The sequence below is a fragment of the Lynx canadensis genome, chromosome B1 (assembly GCF_007474595.2).
Source record: "Lynx canadensis isolate LIC74 chromosome B1, mLynCan4.pri.v2, whole genome shotgun sequence".
Lineage (NCBI taxonomy): Eukaryota > Metazoa > Chordata > Mammalia > Carnivora > Felidae > Lynx > Lynx canadensis.
Genome location: NC_044306.2, coordinates 53118854 through 53126182, shown reverse-complemented (window position 1 = coordinate 53126182; position 7329 = coordinate 53118854).

Below are 7329 nucleotides of genomic sequence, written 5' to 3'. Positions count from 1 at the left end.
AGGAAAGTGGGAGATACAGGTTTCCAGTTATGGAAAGAGTAAGTCACATTAATAAAAGTCACAGCATAGATAATATAGTCAAAGATATTGTAACAGCATTGTACGGTGACAAATGGTAGCTACACCTGTGGCAAGCATAGCACAATGTATAGAGATGTTGCATCACTGTTCGTACACCTGAAACAAATGTAAACTATCCTTAAAATGATTTTTTTAAAAAAGAAAACAGAAATACTTCAAGTAAACAAGCTCACTCTATATCCAAGAACTAAAAAGAAAAACAAACTAAGGCCAAAGTCAGCTGAAGGAAGGAAATAAAAAAGACTAAAGTGGAAAGAAATAAAATAAACACCAGAAAAAAAAATAGAAAATATCAGTGAAATGAGGAGTTGTTTTTCTGAAAATATAAAATGTGCAAATCTTTAGCTAGACTACCTAAGGAGGAAAAAAAGGGGTTTCAAATAAATAAAATAAAAAATGAAAGAGCAAACATTGGAACTGATACCACAGAAATCATTGGATCATAATTGTATCATTGATCATTCACTATGAATGATTATATGCCAAAAAGTTGGATAACCTAGAAAAAATGGATAAATTTCTAGAAATATACAACCGACAAAAACTGAATCAGGAAGAAATAGAAAACCTGAACAGACCAATAATAAATAAAAAATTGAATGAGTGATCAAAAACCTTCCACACAAAGAACCCTAGGAACAAATGGTTTCATTGGTGAGTTATACCAAATATTTAAAGAAAACTTAACATCAATTCTTCTCAACTGTCCAAAAAATTGAAGAGGAGGGAACACTCCCAAGCTCATTTCATCTGGCCAGATTTACCCTGACACCAAAGCCAGGTAAAAACACTACAAAAAAGTAACAAAACCACAGTCTAACATTCCTGATGAATATAGATGCAAAAACTCTCTACAAAATATTAGCAAACTAAATTCAACAACACATTAAAAGTATGCTACACCATGATCAAGTGGGATTTATTCCTAAAATGCAAATATGGTTCAACATATCCAAATCAATACATATAATACACTAAATTAATACAATGAAAGACAAAAATCATATGATATTCTCAATAGATGCAGAAAAATCATCTAACAAAGTACATCTATTAATGATAAAAACCCTCAACCAATTCTGTATAGAAGGACCATAATATGGACCACATATGACAAACCCACAACTAATATCATACTCAACTATAAAAGGTTGAAAGCTTTTCCTCTAAGATCAGGAATAAGACAAGAGTTTCCACCTCACCATTCTTATTCAACATAGTTCTGAAAATCCTAACTAAAATAATTAGGCAAGACTAAGAAATGAAATGCATCCAAATTGAAATGGTTAAGTAAAATTGTCATTATTTGCAGGTGATATAACCATATAGCAAATCCTTACTCAGCCAAAACCTTTTGGAATTAATCAACAAATTCAGTAAAGATTCAAGATATAAAATTAACATACAGGGGTGCCTGGGTGGCTCAGTTGTTTGAGCATCCAGCTCTTGATTTTGGCACAGATCATGATCCCAGGGTTGTGGGATTGAGCCTCACATTGAGCTCCATGCTCAGCATGGAGCCTGCTTGAGATTCTTTCTCTCTCTCCCTCTGCCCCTCTCCCCCACTCTCTCTCTCTAAAATTAAAAAAAGAAAAATCAAAATACACAAAACAGTTGCTTTTCTATACACAACAACTAAATATCAGCAGAAGAAATAAAGAAAATTATCTCATTCACAACATCTATAAAAAATGTAGGTTTAGTTCAAAATGGTGGCAAAGGAAGATCCTGAATTTACTCCATCTCAAAGATACAACAAATATACAACCATATATGGAATAATTTCCTCTGAAAAAGACTAGGAAACTGGTTGAACAGAGCATCCACAACAAAGGACAAAAAGGACAGCATTGAGATGGGTAGGAAAGGCAGGACATCATCTGGCCAAGTAAGCCCCACCCTGGGTGTGGTGATCCACAATTGGGAGATCTCAAAAATATGGAATCTTTTCCTGAGAAGTAGGGGATGTGTGCTCCACATCAGGGACTACAACCCTTAGATTTTTCCCAAGCCCCCTAAATACTAGGCTTTGAAAAACCAATGTGAAATATGTCCAGGAAAACCATTGAACTCTAGGGAATATGAACCCATTCTTAAAGGGTTTATGGCAGACTTGCTCACCCTGGGAGCCAAGGCAAAAATAACAACGTGAAAAGACCCTAGACCATATGTGAAGAAAATCTACTTATTAATTTTAAATTGCCTGCCAGAACTTTCCCAGGGATGGAGACACTAATGGATGCCATATTTGTGACCTCATTCTAACTTGCTAAGGTTGGCACTGGCATGTGACATTTTGAAACTCTCCTTCTAACTTTCGGGAGACAGTGTGCATAACCAGCTGAGAACCCTACCAATCTTTGTAATACAAATGTGCCTCATAGCTGGGTCAGGCAATGGTTCAGCCCACCTCCATATCCCAACACAGCCATGTGTCACAGTCAGGCTGACACCAGCCCTACCCAATCCCACAGTGCAACTATGGGTCACAGCCCCACCCACCCTTCTACCACATACACACTCCACAACAGCAGACAGGTGTGTGCAGCCCACATAGGAGAAAACCTTTGAGCACGCCAACTCTAATAGTCAGAGGACATTGCATTCCTGGGCTCCAAGTGACATCTCCTAAAAAAGGCTGCTCTGTCAGGACTGGGAAAGGTACTTAATCTGACCAATAAATAGAAACAAACAGAGCCAGGGAAAATGAGGAGACAGAGAAATACATTCCAAATGATAGAACAAGATAAAACATCAAAAAAAAAGCATTAATAAAACAGAAATAAGACATCTACCTGGTAAAGAATTCAAAGTAATGATAATAATGATGTGTGATGGACTCAGGAGAAGAATGGATAAACACAATGGATCCTCAACAAAGAGATAAAAAATATAGCAAAGTTCCAAACAGAAGTCATAGAGATGAAGAATACAATAACTGAACTAAAAAATATAGTAGGGGTTCAACAACAGACTGGGTGAAGCTGAAAATCATATCAGAGAGCTAGAAGACAAGCAATAGAACTCATCCAGACAGAGCAGCAAAAAGAAAAAAAAATAATAATAATAATAATAATAACAACAGTAATAATAAAGAGAACTTAAGGGACCTTTGGGACATCAAATGTAATAACTTTTGCATTACAAAGAACCAGATAGGAAAAAGAAAGGGCCAGAAAACTTATTTGAAGAAAGAATGGCTGCAAACTTCCGTAATCTGAGGAACAAAACAAACATACAGATTCCCAGGAAGTTACACATATGATGAACCCAAAGAGACCCAAACCAAGACACATTATAATTAAAATGATAAAAGTTAAAGATAGAAAGAAAGAATCTTAAAAGTAGCAACAACTTATTACATACAGAGGAAACCTCATAAGGCTACAAGCAGACTTTTCAGCAGAAACTTTGTAAGCCAGAAGAGAGTGGCATAACATATTAAAAGTGCTGGAGGAAAAAAGTTCCAGCCAAGAATTCTCCACATGGAAAGATTTTAATTCAGAACTGGAAGAGAGATAAAGAATTTCAAATGCAAGCAAAAACTAAAGGAGTCCATCACCACTAAATCAGACTTATAAGAAATGTTGAAAGGTCTTCTTTAAGTGGAAAGCAAAAGGCCATGATGAGAAGAAAATTACGAATGGAAAAAAAATTCCCTGGTAAAAGCAAATATATACTAAAGTCAGTAAACCAACCATTTATAAAGCCAGTATGAATATTAAAAGACAAAACTAGTAATCAATAATCAATTATCTACAATAATTACCTAAGGGACACCCAAAATAAAAGATGTCAAATGTAACATCATATACACAAAATATAGAATGGGGAGTAAAAATGTAGTTCTTTTAGAATATATTTGAACTTAAGTAACCATCCACTTTAAATAGACCTCTATATACATAAGATGCTTTGTATGAACCTCGTGGTAATCACAAACCAAAAACCTATAATAGATCCAAAAAAATAAAGGAAATCAAGTATAACACTAAAAAAGTCATCAATTCACAAAGAAAAAGAGCAGGAGAAAAAGAAAGGAACAGAGAACTACAAAACAACCAGAAAGCAATTAATAAAATGACAGTAAATACATTTAAGTATAATAATTACTTAAAATGTAAATGGATTAAATGCTCCAATCAAAAGACATAAGAGGTTTACATTGATTTAAAAAAAAAAAAAAGATTCATCTCCATGCTGCCTAGAAGAGACTCCCTCCAGGCTGAAAGACACATACAGACTAACAGGAAACGATGAAAAAACTTTCTATAGCAGACTTCCCTAGTCCAGCCAGTGAACAGAATTTTCATTCCAACATTTGAGCATATTTAAAGCTAATTATTGGAAAATTGATTTTCCTTACTATAAATATTTGCCAGAATCTGCCATTACAGAAAGAATTTAAACAGTTTATTAACCTTCAGCAAACCATCATCTTTAAGATGTATGCTTGGAATTTACTCCTCTTAGTTCTTTCATTTCTACCCCCTTTCCAGGACAGTAAGAATTTTTTTATTCACTGTATACTCCGGTTTCTATAAACATGACAAGCATATAAGCTCTGTGCTCTCATTATTTGTGAAACAGGTGAATCATTATCATATACTTGCTAAAATCCTAAACTTTTAATTCTTTTACATATAGTAGATAGAAATACATTAAAATATATTCTATAAATTCATTGCAACAGCTCATATAAATTTCAGCAATCAGTCCACTGTAAAAGTGCATATGTAAATTATATTTCTTGGGTTTCTGAAGAGTTCTTTAAAAACAATATTAGACTTGGGGCTTCTGGGTGACCCAGTTGGTTAAGTGTCCAACTTCAGCTCAGGTCATTATTGCACAGTTTGTGGGATGGAGCCCCACATCAGGCTCCTGCACTAACAGCTCAAGAGCGTACTTGTGGGTTTCCCTATCCCTCTCTCTCTGCTCCTTCCCTGCTCATGCTCTCTCTCTATCTCTTTCTCTCTCAAAATAAATAAATAAACATATTTTTTACTAAAATAAAGCTGTTTGGGAAACTTTCTTCTGGTTTCTGGTTTAGCATGTAAGGAGCTTAGAACCATAACTGCCATTTTCACAGAAAGAGAAAAGCAGAATGAACTGAAAGCCAACAACTCTTTCTTTCGTCTCTCAGAGAACTGAAGTCACAGAGCAAACCACAGCCCCCATAATTAGAGAGATAGAAAAGCGGATACAGAGAATTAAAACTTACCAGAACAGAAGCCCACGTGCATTATCCATGAGAACAAGTACCAGGGTAATTGACAAATTTCAGGAAACTTAATATAAATTCGAGAGTTAAAACCTAGAAATTAAGAAAAAAAAGTCTTAGGGGTGCTTTCACACTACTATGAATTTTACTTCCTGGAGTGCTAACAGGTTTTTACAATGATTATTAGGAAGAAAATCCTTTCATAGGTCCAGCAGAAAGAGATGAGAGTAGTCATTTTGAAATATACCCAGATCAATCTGTTCTTAACAAAGCCTGCCCTCAAAAGAAACTATATCACCAGAACCTAACCAACTGAGGTTTTACCAGGGCCAGAGTGACCAGGTGAAAGTGAAATACCCAACTCTAGCCTGATCTAGGTTTCCACATGGGGGAAGGAAAATGCCCAACTCCAGTCTCCTCTAGACTCTTGTCTCACCTAAGGGTGGGAGAGGGGAGTACTGAGAAACAATTTGTGAACATCATAGCCCTTCCAGGGGCACAGTATCACTAAAAACTGATATCTAATCATAGGACTATAAAATGATTTCTCTGCCCCCACACCAAAATATTACAAAAGGGGAATACAACTGGAAGGACTGTGTGTCTCAGACCTTACTCAAGAAGTCATCTTGAGGTAAATCCAAAGGCATTCGGGAATATAAAAGCAAAGAAATCAGAAGAAATTTTCACTTCTAATAGCTACTGTTAAAGTGAAAAGTAAAAACAACTTAACCTCTAGCAAGAGAAACAGAAAATCTCACACTAAAGATTTATTTATCTCAATTCCTTTAGCCCATTATATCATGCTCAGCTTTCAATACAAATTTACAAGATACACTAAAAGACCAAAACACAGTTTAGAGAGACAGGACAAACAACCAAACCAGACACAGATATGTCAGAGATGTTGGAATTATCAAACTGGGGATTTGAAACAACTATGATTAATACACTAAGGTCCCTAATGCAAAAATGGACAACAAGCAAAGGCCAATGGATAATGTAAGCAGAGAGACAGAAACTCTAAGAAGGAATCCAATACAATGCTAGAAATCAAAACACTGTGACAGAAATAAAGAATACCTTTGATGGGTGTATTAGTTTGCTAGGGCTATATAACAAACTATCACAGATTGGTGACTTAAACAAAAATGTATTTTCTCATACTTCTGGAAGCTATAAGTTCAAAAGCAAGGTGTCAGCAGGTCTGGTATCTCCTGAAGCCATTTTCCTTAGCTTGTAGATGACCACCTGTTCATTGTGTCCTCATATAGACCTTCCTCTGTCAAGGCACATACCTGAGGTTTCTTCCTCTTCTTATAAGGACACCAGTCATATTGGATTAGGGCTCCACCATAATAGTCTCATTAATTTCATCTATTTTAAAAATTTGTGTCCAAATATGGTTATGTTCTGAAGCTCTAGGGGTTGGGATATGAAAATATAGATTTTGGGAGAATACAATTTGGGTGATAACAATGGGCTTATCAACAAGTGGGACACATCCAAAGAAAGAGTTAGTGAGCTTAAAAAATGTCAATAGATTGGGGCACCTGGGTGGCTCAGTCATTTAAGCGTCTAACTTCCACTCAGGTCATGATCTCACAGTTCATGAGTTCGAGCCCCGCATCGGGCTCTGTGCTGACAGCTCAGAGTCTGGAGCCTGCTTTGGATTCCGTGTCTCCCTCTCTCTCTCTGCCCCATCCCCCCCTTCTCTCTCTCAAAAATAAATAAACGGTAAAAAAAAAATCTAAGGGGTGGCTGGGTGGCTCAGTCAGTTAAGCATCTGACTTCGGTTCAGGTCATGATCTCGCAGTCCATGAGTTCAAGCCCCACAACAGGCTCTGTGCTGACAGCTCAAAGCCTGGAGCCTACATCAGATTCTGTGTCTCCCTCTCTCTATCCCTCCCCCACTCACACTCTGTCTCAAAAATAAATAAACATTAAAAATAATAATAATAATAATAATAATAATAAAATGAAAATAAATAAAAATAATTTTTTTTAAATATGTCAACAGAAATTTC